Consider the following 16,518-nt stretch of genomic DNA (forward strand, 5'->3'; position numbering starts at 1 on the left):
GTAACATGTACATGAGACGTTGGAAACAGTGAGATAGACTGTAGTGCAAGGGACGGCTTATTGTGAAACAGCAAAGAAAATATGCATTCTGGAAAAATAACATCGAAAAGAAGTGTGGCCCTAACAGCCAAAAAGAAGATGAAGTGCTGAGCCCTTCTCAGGAAAATCTTCTTTTCCCAAACATTTCTCTGACCGAATCTTCACAAAACAAAAATTATGCTTTTAAAGTCATTAAACCCGAATTTTCGTGCACCCGAATCTTCTGAATCAGATGCCTCTCGTTGTGCCGACTGAATCCATGTCCCTTTCAATATTCTGCTGACATGCACACTATTAAATGTGCCACTAACTTATAGAATCAAAGAATAAGGGAATGGTTGCAGCCCGTCGAGCCCATGCCATCTCTCAACAAGTCTCACTGCCCTGTCATTTACCCACAGCTGTGCAACTTTTTTTCATTCGGATACTGATCCAACTCCGTTTTGAAAGATAAGATTGAGTCTGACTCCACCGCCCTTTAGAGCAGTGTATTCCAGATTCTAACCACTTGCTGAGGAATGGCCACTCCTGTTCCTATGTATAAAGGCAGAGAAACACGGGATCAATTCCTGCCTCACTCACAACCATGCTAAATATAGCACCGTCATTCTATTCTCGTGGCACAAGCTCGAGAAGCGTAGTCCAGCTGTTGAGGTTAAAGCTCTGGTTATATTCCCAACAATGTTACTGGCACAGCGTTTCCGTAGTGTAGTGGTTATCACGTTAGCCTCACACGCGAAAGATCCCCGGTTCGAAACCGGGTGGAAACATTATGCAAACGTGTTCAATTAATGATTAGATAAAATTAAATCATTCATATTTGTGGTTCAATATTAACAGAGTGCAGTGTCTCACGATGCTGGTCCATTTTCTGATTTCTCTCTGCAGTTCTGTTCACACTCAAATTCTACACAGTGTCTCTCACTCCCTCCCGTTTCCAGCCCTGACGCTGGAGAAACCATATCTCAAAGCTGCACATTCCGTGCATTCAGGTCAGCTGTGAGAGATTATTAAAGGATCCTGCCACGCCACCACGCTTCACAACAGAAAATTAAAGCCACAAACAAACCAATCGACTAATCGCTCTTCCCCAGCTCCAGAGTGAGTGAGGGCGGGACAAGCCCTAACTTCCGCTCCCACACTCTCCAATCAACCGCTGCCGGCGGAAAGCCGAGAATGCAGCATCAAACAGCGGTTTACCGCCCTTCACTGGGCTGCAAAATGCCACCGTTCGAGACAACGCTCCCCGTACACCGAACAGCAGCCTCATAAGATGCTTCATCTCAGCTTCCTGAGTTCGAGCCCCAGCTTGCACGAACACTTCTTCACTGGAAACACCATTAATTATCTGATTGCCACGTTTTGCATCATGAAAGTAATCCTTACCGATAATTATATAATCATAGAGGTTTACAGCATGGAAGGAGTCATTTAAGCCCATCGTATCTGCACCGGCCAACAAATGCCCACTTTTAGGTGTGTCCCCCTGCACCTTATTGCATTTCATGTGCACATCTCAGAACTTGTTAAATGTGGTGAGGGTTTCTGCCTGCACCACACTTTCAGGCAGTGAGTTTGAGACCCCCACAAACATCTGCATGCAGAATGTTCACTTCAAATTCACTTTAACCCTTACACTAATTACTTTTAAATTATGCAGCCTGGTTGTTGACCACTCCACTATGTGAAATAGACCCTTTTACTCAACAATATCTAGGCCCCTCCTATTTTTATACACCTCAATGCTGTCGCCCATCAGGCTCCTCTGTTCCAAGGAAAACAAACCCATCCTATCCAATCTGTCCTCATAGCAAAGTTGCTCCACTCCCGGCAACATCTACGTAAATCTCCTCTGTACCCTCTCCAGCGTATTCACGTCCTTCCTTCAATGCGGTGACTAGAACTGCACGCAGTACTCCAGCTGTGGCCTAACCAGAATTTTATACAGTTCTAGCATAACCCACTTGCTGTTCTGTTCCTTGCTTCTGCCAATAAATGCAACCATTCCATATGACCTTCTTAACCAACTTTTCCAACTTTCCAGCTACCTTCAGGGATCTGTGGACAAGCAATCCCAGTTACCTTTGTTCCTCTACACTTCTCAATGTCATACCAGTTGATGTGTATTCCCTTTCCTTGTTAGCCCTCCACAAATGCGCGATCTCTCACATCTCTGGATTAAATTCCATTTGCCACTGCTCTACCCCCTTATCAGTTGATTGATATCTTCCTGGAGTCTCCAGCTTTCTTCTTCATTATCAACCCACTGCCTATTTTAATAACACCTGAAAACTTCGTCATCATAACACCTATATTCAAGTTTAGATCATTGATAAATACCATAAAAAGCAATGGATCTGGCACTGAAAACTGCGGAACCCCACTGGAAACATACTTCCAGTCACAAAAACACCCATCAAACATTACCCTTTGCTTCCTGCCTCTGAGCCAAATTTGGATCCAATATGCCACTTCGCCCTGAATCACATGGGCTTTTACTTAGAAAATGCATAATCATTAAATGTTATCCTGCCTTCATGGGAAAACATCATTAATTGACTGATGATCTTCATTTGCACAACTAAAGAAATGTTAACTGAAGGAGAGTCCTTAATTGAATAACTTAGCTGTGCTCTGCACTTTACCTCTGAATCCATAAACCATTTTGGACACTGTGCTTTAGAAGTCTGCTTCAAAATGTTCATTGCTGGTAACATGTACATGAGACGTTGGAAACAGTGAGATAGACTGTAGTGCAAGGGACTGGTTATTGTGAAACAGCAAAGAAAATATACATTCTGGAAGAATACCATCGAAAAGAAGTGTGACCCGAACAGCCAAAAAGAAGATGAAGTGCTGAGCCCTTTTCAGCAAAAAATTCTTTTCCCAAACATTTCTCTGACCGAATCTTCACAAAACAAAAATGATGCTTTTAAAGTCATTAAACCCGAATTTTCGTGCACCCGAATCTTCTGAATCAGATGCCTCTCGTTGTGCCGACTGAATCCATGTCCCTTTCAATATTCTGCTGACATGCACACTATTAAATGTGCCACTAACTTATAGAATCAAAGAATAAGGGAATGGATGCAGCCCGTCGAGCCCATGCCAACTCTCAACAAATCTCACGCCCCTGTCATTTACACACAGCTGTGCAATTTTTTTCATTCGGATACTTATCCAGCTCCGTTTTGAAAGATAAGATTGAGTCTGACTCCACCGCCCTTTAGAGCAATGTATTCCAGATTCTAACTACTTGCTGAGGAATGGCCACTCCTGTTCCTATGTATAAAGGCAGAGAAACACGTGATCAATGCCTGCCACACTCACAACCTTGCTTAATACAGCACCGTCATTCGATTCTCGTGACACAAGCTCCAGAAGTGTAGTCCAGCTGTTGAGGTTAAAGCTCTGGTTATGTTCCCAACAATGTTACTGCCACAGCGTTTCCGTAGTGTAGTGGTTATCACGTTTGCCTCACACGCGAAAAGTCCCCGGTTCGAGACCGGGCGGAAACATTATGCAAACGTGTTCAATTAATGATTGTATAAAATTAAATCATTCATATTAGTGGTTCAATATTAACAGAGTACAGTGTCTGACGATGCTGTTCCATTTGCTGATTTCTCTCTGCAGTTCTGTTCACACTCAAATTCTACACAGTGTCTCTCACTCCCTCCCGTTTCCAGCCCTGACGCTGGAGAAACCATATCTCAAAGCTGTACATTCCGTGCATTCAGGTCAGCTGTGAGAGATTATTAAAGGATCCTGCCACGCCACCACGCTTCACAACAGAAAATTAAAGCCACAAACAAACCCATCGAATAATCGCTCTTCCCCAGCTCCAGAGTGAGTGAGGGCGGGACAAGCCCTAACTTCCGCTCCCACACTCTCCAATCAGCCGCTGCCGGCGGAAAGCGGAGAATGCAGCATCAAACAGCGGTTTACCGCCCTTCACTGAGCTGCAAAATGCCACCGTTCGAGACAACGCTCCCCGTACACCGAACAGCAGCCTCATAAGATGCTTCATCTCAGCTTCCTGACTTCGAGCCCCAGCTTGCACGAACACTTCTTCACTGGAAACACCATTAATTATCTGATTGCCACGTGTTGCATCATGAAAGTAATCCTTACCGATAATTATATAATCATAGAGGTTTACAGCATGGAAGGAGTCATTTAAGCCCATCGTATCTGCACCGGCCAACAAATGCCCAGTTTTAGGTGTGTCCCCCTGCACCTTATTGCATTTCATGTGCACATCTCAGAACTTGTTAAATGTGGTGAGGGTTTCTGCCTGCACCACACTTTCAGGCAGTGAGTTTGAGACCCCCACAAACATCTGCATGCAGAATGTTCACTTCAAATCCCCTTTAACCCTTACACTAATTACTTTTAAATTATGCAGCCTGGTTGTTGACCACTCCACTATGTGAAATAGACGCTTTTACTCAACAATATCTAGGCCCCTCCTATTTTTATACACCTCAATGCTGTCGCCCATCAGCCTCCTCTGTTCCAAGGAAAACAAACCCATCCTATCCAATCTGTCCTCATAGCAAAGTTGCTCCACTCCCGGCAACATCTACGTAAATCTCCTCTGTACCCTCTCCAGCGTATTCACGTCCTTCCTTCAATGCGGTGACTAGAACTGCACGCAGTACTCCAGCTGTGGCCTAACCAGAATTTTATACAGTTCTAGCATAACCCACTTGCTGTTCTGTTCCTTGCTTCTGCCAATAAATGCAACCATTCCATATGACTTCTTAACCAACTTTTCCTTCTTTCCAGCTACCTTCAGGGATCTGTGGACAAGCAATCCCAGTTACCTTTGTTCCTCTACACTTCTCAATGTCATACCAGTTGATGTGTATTCCCTTTCCTTGTTAGCCCTCCACAAATGCGCAATCTCTCACATCTCTGGATTAAATTCCATTTGCCACTGCTCTACCCCCTTATCAGTTGATTGATATCTTCCTGGAGTCTCCAGCTTTCTTCTTCATTATCAACCCACTGCCTATTTTAATAACACCTGAAAACTTCGTCATCATAACACCTATATTCAAGTTTAGATCATTGATAAATACCATAAAAAGCAATGGATCTGGCACTGAAAACTGCGGAACCCCACTGGAAACATACTTCCAGTCACAAAAACACCCATCAAACATTACCCTTTGCTTCCTGCCTCTGAGCCAAATTTGGATCCAATGTGCCACTTCGCCCTGAATCACATGGGCTTTTACTTAGAAAATGCATAATCATTAAATGTTATCCTGCCTTCATGGGAAAACATCCTTAATTGACTGATGATCTTCATTTGCACAACTAAAGAAATGTTAACTGAAGGAGAGTCCTTAATTGAATAACTTATCTGTGCTCTGCACTTTACCTCTGAATCCATAAACCATTTTGGACACTGTGCTTCAGAAGTCTGCTTCAAAATGTTCATTGCTGGTAACATGTACATGGGAAGTTGGAAACAGTGAGATAGACTATAGTGCAAGGGACTGATTATTGTGAAACAGCAAAGAAAATATACATTCTGGAAGAATACCATCGAAAAGAAGTGTGACCCTAACAGCCAAAAAGAAGATGAAGTGCTGAGTCCTTTTCAGCAAAAAATTCTTTTCCCAAACATTTCTCTGACCGAATCTTCACAAAACAAAAATGATGCTTTTAAAGTCATTAAACCCGAATTTTCGTGCACCCGAATCTTCTGAATCAGATGCCTCTCGTTGTGCCTACTGAATCCATGTCCCTTTCAATATTCTGCTGACATGCACACTATTAAATGTGCCACTAACTTATACAATCAAAGAATAAGGGAATGGTTGCAGCCCGTCGAGCCCATGCCAACTCTCAACAAGTCTCACTCCCCTGTCATTTACCCACAGCTGTGCAATTTTTTGCATTCGGATACTTATCCAACTCCGTTTTAAAAGATAAGATTGAGTCTGACTCCACCGCCCTTTAGAGCAGTGTATTCCAGATTCTAACCACTTGCTGAGGAATGGCCACTTCTGTTCCTATGTATAAAGACAGAGAAACACGGGATCAATTCCTGCCACACTCACAACCTTGCGAAATTTCGCACCGTCATTCTGTTCTCGTGACACAAGCTCCAGAAGTGTAGTCCAGCTGTTGAGGTTAAAGCTCTGGTTATGTTCCCAACAATGTTACTGCCACAGCGTTTCCGTAGTGTAGTGGTTATCATGTTCGCCTCACACGCGAAAGGAAACCGGGCGGTAACATTATGCAAACGTGTTCAATTAATGATTAGATAAAATTAAATCATTCATATTAGTGGTTCAATATTAACAGAGTGCAGTGTCTCACGATGCTGTTCCATTTGCTGACTTCTCTCTACAGTTCTGTCCACACTAAAATTCAACACAGTGTCTCTCACTCCCTCCCGTTTCCAGCCCTGACGCTGGAGAAACCATATCTCAAAGCTGCACATTCCGTGCATTCAGGTCAGCTGTGAGAGATTATTAGAGGATCCTGCCACGCCACCACGCTTCACAACAGAAAATTGAAGCCACAAACAAACCCATCGACGAATCGCTCTTCCCCAGCTCCAGAGTGAGTGAGGGCGGGACAAGCCCTAACTTCCGCTCCCACACTCTCCAATCAGCCGCTGCCGGCGGAAAGCGGAGAATGCAGCATCAAACAGCGGTTTACCGCCCTTCACTGGGCTGCAAAATGCCACCGTTCGATAGAACGCTCCCCGTACACCGAACAGTAGCCTCATAAGATGCTTCATCTCAGCTTCCTGTGTTCGAGCCCCAGCTTGCACGAACACTTCTTCACTGGAAACACCATTAATTATCTGATTGCCACGTTTTGCATTATGAAAGTAATCCTAACCGATAATTATACAATCATAGAGGTTTACAGCATGGAAGGAGTCATTTAAGCCCATCGTATCTGCACCGGCCAACAAATGCCAAGTTTTAGGTGTGTACCCCTGCACCTTATTGCATTTCATGTGCACGTCTAAGAACTTGTTAAATGTGGTGAGGGTTTCTGCCTGCTTCAAAATGTTCATTGCTGGTAACATGTACATGGGACGTTGGAAACAGTGAGATAGACTGCAGTGCAAGGGACTGATTATTGTGAAACAGCAAAGAAAATATACATTCTGGAAGAATACCATCGAAAAGAAGTGTGACCCTAACAGCCAAAAAGAAGATGAAGTGCTGAGTTCTTTTCAGCAAAAAATTCTTTTCCCAAACATTTCTCTGACCGAATCTTCACAAAACAAAAATGATGCTTTTAAAGTCATTAAACCCGAATTTTCGTGCACCCGAATCTTCTGAATCAGATGCCTCTCGTTGTGCCTACTGAATCCATGTCCCTTTCAATATTCTGCTGACATGCACACTATTAAATGTGCCACTAACTTATACAATCAAAGAATAAGGGAATGGTTGCAGCCCGTCGAGCCCATGCCAACTCTCAACAAGTCTCACTCCCCTGTCATTTACCCACAGCTGTGCAATTTTTTGCATTCGGATACTTATCCAACTCCGTTTTAAAAGATAAGATTGAGTCTGACTCCACCGCCCTTTAGAGCAGTGTATTCCAGATTCTAACCACTTGCTGAGGAATGGCCACTTCTGTTCCTATGTATAAAGGCAGAGAAACACGGGATCAATTCCTGCCACACTCACAACCTTGCTAAATATAGCACCGTCATTCTGTTCTCGTGACACAAGCTCCAGAAGTGTAGTCCAGCTGTTGAGGTTAAAGCTCTGGTTATGTTCCCAACAATGTTACTGCCACAGCGTTTCCGTAGTGTAGTGGTTATCACGTTCGCCTCACACGCGAAAGGAAACCGGGCGGTAACATTATGCAAACGTGTTCAATTAATGATTAGATAAAATTAAATCATTCATATTAGTGGTTCAATATTAACAGAGTGCAGTGTCTCACGATGCTGTTCCATTTGCTGACTTCTCTCTGCAGTTCTGTCCACACTAAAATTCAACACAGTGTCTCTCACTCCCTCCCGTTTCCAGCCCTGACGCTGGAGAAACCATATCTCAAAGCTGCACATTCCGTGCATTCAGGTCAGCTGTGAGAGATTATTAAAGGATCCTGCCACGCCACCACGCTTCACACCAGAAAATTAAAGCCACAAACAAACCCATCGACTAATCGCTCTTCCCCAGCTCCAGAGTGAGTGAGGGCGGGACAAGCCCTAACTTCCGCTCCCACACTCTCCAATCAGCCGCTGCCGGCGGAAAGCAGAGAATGCAGCATCAAACAGCGGTTTACCGCCCTTCACTGGGCTGCAAAATGCCACCGTTCGAGACAACGCTACCCATACACCGAACAGCAGCCTCATAAGATGCTTCATCTCAGCTACCTGAGTTCGAGCCCCAGCTTGCACGAACACTTCTTCACTGGAAACACCATTAATTATCTGATTGCCACGTTTTGCATCATGAAAGTAATCCTAACCGATAATTATATAATCATAGAGGTTTACAGCATGGAAGGAGTCATTTAAGCCCATCGTATCTGCACCGGCCAACAAATGTCCAGTTTTAGGCGTGTCCCCCTGCACCTTATTGCATTTCATGTGCACATCTCAGAACTTGTTAAATGTGGTGAGGGTTTCTGCCTGCACCACACTTTCCAGCAGTGAGTTTGAGACCCCCACAAACATCTGCATGCAGAATGTTCACTTCAAATCCCCTTTAACCCTTACACTAATTACTTTTAAATTATGCAGCCTGGTTGTTGACCACTCCACTCTGTGAAATAGACCCTTTTAATCAACAATATCTAGGCCCCTCCTTTTTATTTACACCTTAATGCTGTCGCCCATCAGCCTCCTCTGTTCCAAGGAAAACAAACCCATCCAATCCAATCTGTCCTCATAGCAAAGTTGCTCCTCTCCCGGCAACATCTACGTAAATCTCCTCTGTACCCTCTCCAGCGTATTCACGTCCTTCCTTCAATGCGGTGACTAGAACTGCACGCAGTACTCCAGCTGTGGCCTAACCAGAATTTTATACAGTTCTAGCAAAACCCACTTGCTGTTCTGTTCCTTGCTTCTGCCAATAAATGCAACCATTCCATATGACTTCTTAACCAACTTTTCCAACTGACCAGCTACCTTCAGGGATCTGTGCACAAGCAATCCCAGTTACCTTTGTTCCTCTACACTTCTCAATGTCATACCAGTTGATGTGTATTCCCTTTCCTTGTTAGCCCTCCACAAATGCGCGATCTCTCACATCTCTGGATTAAATTCCATTTGCCACTGCTCTACCCACTTATCAGTTGATTGATATCTTCCTGGAGTCTCCAGCTTTCTTCTTCATTATCAACCCACTGCCTATTATAATAACACCTGAAAACTTCGTCATCATAACACCTATATTCAAGTTTAGATCATTGATAAATACCATAAAAAGCAATGGATCTGGCACTGAAAACTGCGGAACCCCACTGGAAACATCCTTCCAGTCACAAAAACACCCATCAAACATTACCCTTTGCTTCCTGCCTCTGAGCCAAATTTGGATCCAATGTGCCACTTCGCCCTGAATCACATGGGCTTTTACTTAGATAATGCATAATCATTAAATGTTATCCTGCCTTCATGAGAAAACATCATTAATTGACTGATGATCTTCATTTGCACAACTAAAGAAATGTTAACTCAAAGAGAGTCCTTAATTGAATAACTTATCTGTGCTCTGCACTTTACCTCTGAATCCATAAACCATTTTGGACACTGTGCTTTAGAAGTCTGCTTCAAAATGTTCATTGCTGGTAACATGTACATGAGACGTTGGAAACAGTGAGATAGACTGTAGTGCAAGGGACTGGTTATTGTGAAACAGCAAAGAAAATATACATTCTGGAAGAATACCATCGAAAAGAAGTGTGACCCTAACAGCCAAAAAGAAGATGAAGTGCTGAGCCCTTTTCAGCAAAAAATTATTTTCCCAATCTTTTCCCTGACCGAATCTTCACAAAAGAAAAATGATGCTTTTAAAGTCATTAAACCCGAATTTTCGTGCACCCGAATCTTCTGAATCAGATGCCTCTCGTTGTGCCGACTGAATCCATGTCCCTTTCAATATTCTGCTGACATGCACACTATTAAATGTGCCACTAACTTATAGAATCAAAGAATAAGGGAATGGTTGCAGCCCGTCGAGCCCATGCCAACTCTCAACAAGTCTCACTCCCCTGTCATTTACCCACAGCTGTGCAATTTTTTTCATTCGGATACTTATCCAACTCCGTTTTGAAAGATAAGATTGAGTCTGACTCCACCGCCCTTCAGAGCAATGTATTCCAGATTCTAACTACTTGCTGAGGAATGGCCACTCCTGTTCCTATGCATAAAGGCAGAGAAACACGGGATCAATTCCTGCCTCACTCACAACCTTGCTAAATATAGCACCGTCATTCTATTCTCGTGACACAAGCTCCAGAAGTGTAGTCCAGCTGTTGAGGTTAAAGCTCTGGTTATGTTCCCAACAATGTTACTGCCACAGCGTTTCCGTAGTGTAGTGGTTATCACGTTCGCCTCACACGCGAAAGGTCCCCGGTTCGAAAACGGGCGGAAACATTATGCAAACGTATTCAATTAATGATTAGATAAAATTAAATCATTCATATTGGTGGTTCAATGTTAACAGAGTGCAGTGTCTCACGATGCTGTTCCATTTGCTGATTTCTCTCCACAGTTCTGTTCACACTCAAATTCTGCACAGTGTCTCTCACTCCCTCCCGTTTCCAGCCCTGACGCTGGAGAAACCATATCGCAAAGCTGCACATTCCGTGCATTCAGGTCAGCTGTGAGAGATTATTAAAGGATCCTGCCACGCCACCACGCTTCACAACAGAAAATTAAAGCCACAAACAAACCCATCGACTAATCGCTCTTCCTCAGCACCAGAGTGAGTGAGGGCGGGACAAGCCCTAACTTCCGCTCCCACACTCTCCAATCAGCCGCTGCCGGCGGAAAGCGGAGAATGCAGCATCAAACAGCGGTTTACCGCCCTTCACTGGGCTGCAAAATGCCACCGTTCGAGACAACGCTCCCCGTGCTCCGAACAGAAGCCTCATAAGATGCTTCATCTCAGCTTCCTGAGTTCGAGCCCCAGCTTGCACGAACACTTCTTCACTGGAAACAGCATAATTATCTGATTGCCACGTTTTGCATCATGAAAGTAATCCTAAACGATAATTATATAATCATAGAGGTTTACACCATGGAAAGAATCATTTACACCCATCGTATCTGCACCGGCCAACAAATGCCCAGTTTTAGGTGTGTACCCCTGCACCTTATTGCATTTCATGTGCACATCTAAGAACTGGTTAAATGTGGTGAGGGTTTCTGCCTGCACCACACTTTCAGGCAGTGAGTTTGAGACCCCCACAAACATCTGCATGCAGAATGTTCACTTCAAATCCCCTTTAACCCTTACACTAATTACTTTTAAATTATGCAGCCTGGTTGTTGACCACTCCACTATGTGAAATAGACCCTTTTAATCAACAATATCTAGGCCCCTCCTATTTTTATACACCTCAATGCGGTCGCCCATCAGCCTCCTCTGTTCCAAGGAAAACAAACCCATCCTATCCAATCTGTCCTCATAGCAAAGTTGCTCCACTCCCGGCAACATCTACGTAAATCTCCTCTGTACCCTCTCCAGCGTATTCACGTTCTTCCTTCAATGCGGTGACCAGAACTGCACGCAGAACTCCAGCTGTGGCCTAACCAGAATTTGATACAGTTCTAGCATAACCCACTTGCTGTTCTGTTCCTTGCTTCTGCCAATAAATGCAACCATTCCATATGAATTCTTAATCAACTTTTCCAACTGGTCAGCTACCTTCAGGGATCTGTGGACAAGCAATCCCAGTTACCTTTGTTTCTCTACACTTATCAATGTCATACCAGTTGATGTGTATTCCCTTTTCTTGTTAGCCCTCCACAAATGCGCGATCTCTCACATCTCTGGATTAAATTCAATTTGCCACTGCTCTACCCCCTTATCAGTTGATTGATATCTTCCTGGAGTCTCCAGCTTTCTTCTTCATTATCAACCACACTGCCTATTTTAATAACACCTGAAAACTTCGGAATCATAACACCTATATGCAAGTTTGGATCATTGATAAATACCATAAAAAGCAATGGATCTGGCACTGAAAACTGTGGAACCCCACTGGAAACATCCTTCCAGTCACAAAAACACCCATCAAACATTACCCTTTGCTTCCTGCCTCTGAGCCAAATTTGGATCCAATTTGCCACTTCGCCCTGAATCACATGGGCTTTTACTTAGAAAATGCACAATCATTAAATGTTATCCTGCCTTCATGGGAAAACATCATTAATTGACTGATGATCTTCACTTGCACAACTAAAGAAATGTTAACTGAAGGAGAATCCTTAATTGAATAACTTATCTGTGCTCTGCACTTTACCTCTGAATCCATAAACCATTTTGGACACTGTGCTTTAGAAGTCTGCTTCAAAATGTTCATTGCTGGTAACATGTATATGAGACGTTGGAAACAGTGAGATAGACTGCAGTGCAAGGGACTGGTTATTGTGAAACAGCAAAGAAAATATACATTCTGGAAGAATACCATCGAAAAGAAGTGTGGCCCTAACAGCCAAAAAGAAGATGAAGTGCTGAGCCCTTTTCAGCAAAAAATTCTTTTTCAAACATTTCTCTGACCGAATCTTCACAAAAGAAAAATGATGCTTTTAAAGTCATTAAACCCGAATTTTCATGCACCGGAATCTTCTGAATCAGATGCCTCTCGTTGTGCCGACTGAATCCATGTCCCTTTCAATATTCTGCTGACATGCACACTATTAAATGTGCCACTAACTTATAGAATCAAAGCAGAAGGGAATGGATGCAGCCCGTCGAGCACATGCCAACTCTCAACAAGTCTCACTCCCCTGTCTTTTACCCACAGCTGTGCAATTTTTTTCATTCGGATACTTATCCAACTCCGTTTTGAAAGATAAGATTGAGTCTGACTCCACCGCCCTTTAGAGCAGTGTATTCCAGATTCTAACCACTTGCTGAGGAATGGCCACTCCTGTTCCTATGTATAAAGGCAGAGAAACACGGGATCAATTCCTGCCACACTCACAACCTTGCTAAATATAGCACCGTTATTCTATTCTCGTGACACAAGCTCCAGAAGTGTAGTCCAGCTGTTGAGGTTAAAGCGCTGGTTACGTTCCCAACGATGCTACTGCACCAGCGTTTCCGTAGTGTAGTGGTTATCACGTTCGCCTAACAAGCGAAAGGTCCCCGGTTCAAAACCGTGCGGAAACATTATGCAAACGTGTTCAATTAATTCTAAGATAAAATTAAATCATTCAGATTAGTGGTTCAATGTTAACAGAGTGCAGTGTCTCACGATGCTGTTCCATTTGCTGATTTCTCTCTACAGTTCTGTTCACACTCAAATTCTACACAGTGTCTCTCACTCCCTCCCGTTTCCAGCCCTGACGCTGGAGAAACCATATCTCAAAGCTGTGCATTCAGGTCAGCTGTGAGAGATTATTAAAGGATCCTGCCACGCCACCACGCTTCACAACAGAAAATTAAAGCCACAAACAAACCCATCGACTAATCGCTCTTCCTCAGCTCCAGAGTGAGTGAGGGCGGGACAAGCCCTAACTTCCGCTCCCACACTCTCCAATCAGCCGCTGCCGGCGGAAAGCGGAGAATGCAGCATCAAACAGCGGTTTACCGCCCTTCACTGGGCTGCAAAATGCCACCGTTCCAGACAACGCTCCCCGTGCTCCGAACAGCAGCCTCATAAGATGCTTCATCTCAGCTTCCTGAGTTCGAGCCCCAGCTTGCACGAACACTTCTTCACTGGAAACAGCATTAATTATCTGATTGCCACGTTTTGCATCATGAAAGTAATCCTAACCGATAATTATTTCATCATAGAGGTTTACAGCATGGAAGGAGTCATTTACGCCCATCGTATCTGCACCGGCCAACAAATACCCAGTTTTAGATGTGTACCCCTGCACCTTATTGCATTTCATGTGCACATCTAAGAACTGGTTAAATGTGGTGAGGGTTTCTGCCTGCACCACACTTTCAGGCAGTGAGTTTGAGACCCCCACAAACATCTGCATGCAGAATGTTCACTTCAAATCCACTTTAACCCTTACACTAATTACTTTTAAATTATGCAGCCTGGTTGTTGACCACTCCACTATGTGAAATAGACCCTTTTAATCAACAATATCTAGGCCCCTCCTATTTTTATACACCTCAATGCTGTCGCCCATCAGCCTCCTCTGTTCCAAGGAAAACAAACCCATCCTATCCAATCTGTCCTCATAGCAAAGTTGCTCCACTCCCGGCAACATCTACGTAAATCTCCTCTGTACCCTCTCCAGCGTATTCACGTTCTTCCATCAATGCGGTGAACAGAACTGCACGCAGTACTCCAGCTGTGGCCTAACCAGAATTTTATACAGTTCTAGCATAACCCACTTGCTGTTCTCTTCCTTGCTTCTGCCAATAAATGCAACCATTCCATATGACTTCTTAACCAACTTTTCCAACTGGCCAGCTACCTTCAGGGATCTGTGGACAAGCAATCCCAGTTACCTTTGTTCCTCTACACTTCTCAATGTCATACCAGTTGATGTGTATTCCCTTTCCTTGTTAGCCCTCCACAAATGCGCGATCTCTCACATCTCTGGTTTAAATTCAATTTGCCACTGCTCTACCCCCTTATCAGTTGATTGATATCTTCCTGGAGTCTCCAGCTTTCTTCTTCATTATCAACCACACTGCCTACTTTAATAACATCTGAAAACTTCGTAATCATAACACTTATCTTCAAGTTGAGATCATTGATAAATACCATAAAAAGCAATGGATCTGGCACTGAAAACTGTGGAACCCCACTGGAAACATCCTTCCAGTCACAAAAACACCCATCAAACATTACCCTTTGCTTCCTGCCTGTGAGCCAAATTTGGATCCAATTTGCCACTTCGCCCTGAATCACATGGGCTTTTACTTAGAAAATGCATAATCATTAAATGTTATCCTGCCTTCATGGGAAAACATCATTAATTGACTGATGATCTTCATTTGCACAACTAAAGAAATGTTAACTGAAGGAGAGTCCTTAATTGAATAACTTATCTGTGCTCTGCACTTTACCTCTGAATCCATAAACCATTTTGGACACTGTGCTTTAGAAGTCTGCTTCAAAATGTTCATTGCTGGTAACATGTACATGAGACGTTCGAAACAGTGAGATAGACTGTAGTGCAAGGGACTGTTTATTGTGAAACAGCAAAGAAAATATGCATTCTGGAATAATAACATCGAAAAGAAGTGTGGCCCTAACAGCCAAAAAGAAGATGAAGTGCTGAGCCCTTCTCAGCAAAAAATTATTTTCCCAAACATTTCTCTGACCGAATGTTCACAAAACAAAAATGATGCTTTTAAAGTCATTAAACCCGAATTTTCGTGCACCCGAATCTTCTGAATCAGATGCCTCTCGTTGTGCCGACTGAATCCATGTCCCTTTCAATATTCTGCTGACATGCACACTATTAAATGTGCCACTAACTTATAGAATCAAAGAATAAGGGAATGGATGCAGCCCGTCGAGCCCATGCCAACTCTCAACAAGTCTCACTCCCCTGTGATTTACCCGCAGCTGTGCAATTTCTTTCAGTCGGATACTTATACAACTCCGTTTTGAAAGATAAGATTGAGTATGACTCCACCGCCCTTTAGAGAAGTGTATTCCAGATTCTAACCACTTGCTGAGGAATGGCCACTCCTGTTCCTATGTATAAAGGCAGAGAAACACGGGATCAATTCCTGCCACACTCACAACCTTGCTAAATCTAGCACCGTTATTCTCTTCTCCTGACACAAGCTCCAGAAGTGTCGTCCAGCTGTTGAGGTTAACGCTCTGGTTATGTTCCCAACAATGTCACTGCCACAGCGTTTCCGTAGTGTTGTGGTTATCACGTTCGCCTAACACGCGACAGGTCCCCGGTTCGAAACCGGGCGGAAACATTATGCAAACGTGTTCAATTAATGATAAGATAAAATTAAATCATTCATATTAGTGGTTCAATGTTAACAGAGTGCAGTGTCTCACGGTGCTGTTCCATTTGCTGATTTCTCTCTACAGTTCTGTTCACACTCAAATTCTACACAGTGTCTCTCACTCCCTCCCGTTTCCAGCCCTGACGCTGGAGAAACCATATCTCAAAGCTGCACATTCCGTGCATTCAGGTCAGCTGTGAGAGATTATTAAAGGATGCTGCCACGCCACCACGCTTCACAACAGAAAATTAAAGCCACAAACAAACCCATCGACTAATCGCTCTTTCCCAGCTCCAGAGTGAGTGAGGGCGGGACAAGCCCTAACTTCCGCTCCCACACTCTCCAATCAGCCGCTGCTGGC

General features: G+C 43.7%; 5 non-coding genes across 5 annotated transcripts; all 5 read left to right on the forward strand.

Moving 5' to 3' along the window:
- Positions 1 to 736: 736 nt before the first annotated feature.
- On the forward strand, positions 737 to 809 carry trnav-cac (transfer RNA valine (anticodon CAC)). Its single transcript has one exon. It is a non-coding gene; the product is annotated as a tRNA-Val (tRNA).
- Positions 810 to 3,484: 2,675 nt separating this feature from the next.
- On the forward strand, positions 3,485 to 3,557 carry trnav-cac (transfer RNA valine (anticodon CAC)). Its single transcript has one exon. It is a non-coding gene; the product is annotated as a tRNA-Val (tRNA).
- Positions 3,558 to 10,566: 7,009 nt separating this feature from the next.
- On the forward strand, positions 10,567 to 10,639 carry trnav-cac (transfer RNA valine (anticodon CAC)). The gene has a single exon. It is a non-coding gene; the product is annotated as a tRNA-Val (tRNA).
- Positions 10,640 to 13,312: 2,673 nt separating this feature from the next.
- trnav-aac (transfer RNA valine (anticodon AAC)) lies at positions 13,313 to 13,385 on the forward strand. Its single transcript has one exon. It is a non-coding gene; the product is annotated as a tRNA-Val (tRNA).
- Positions 13,386 to 16,051: 2,666 nt separating this feature from the next.
- On the forward strand, positions 16,052 to 16,124 carry trnav-aac (transfer RNA valine (anticodon AAC)). The gene has a single exon. It is a non-coding gene; the product is annotated as a tRNA-Val (tRNA).
- The last annotated feature ends 394 nt before the right edge of the window (positions 16,125 to 16,518 follow it).

The sequence above is a fragment of the Pristiophorus japonicus genome, chromosome 3 (genome assembly GCF_044704955.1).
Source record: "Pristiophorus japonicus isolate sPriJap1 chromosome 3, sPriJap1.hap1, whole genome shotgun sequence".
NCBI lineage: Eukaryota > Metazoa > Chordata > Chondrichthyes > Pristiophoridae > Pristiophorus > Pristiophorus japonicus.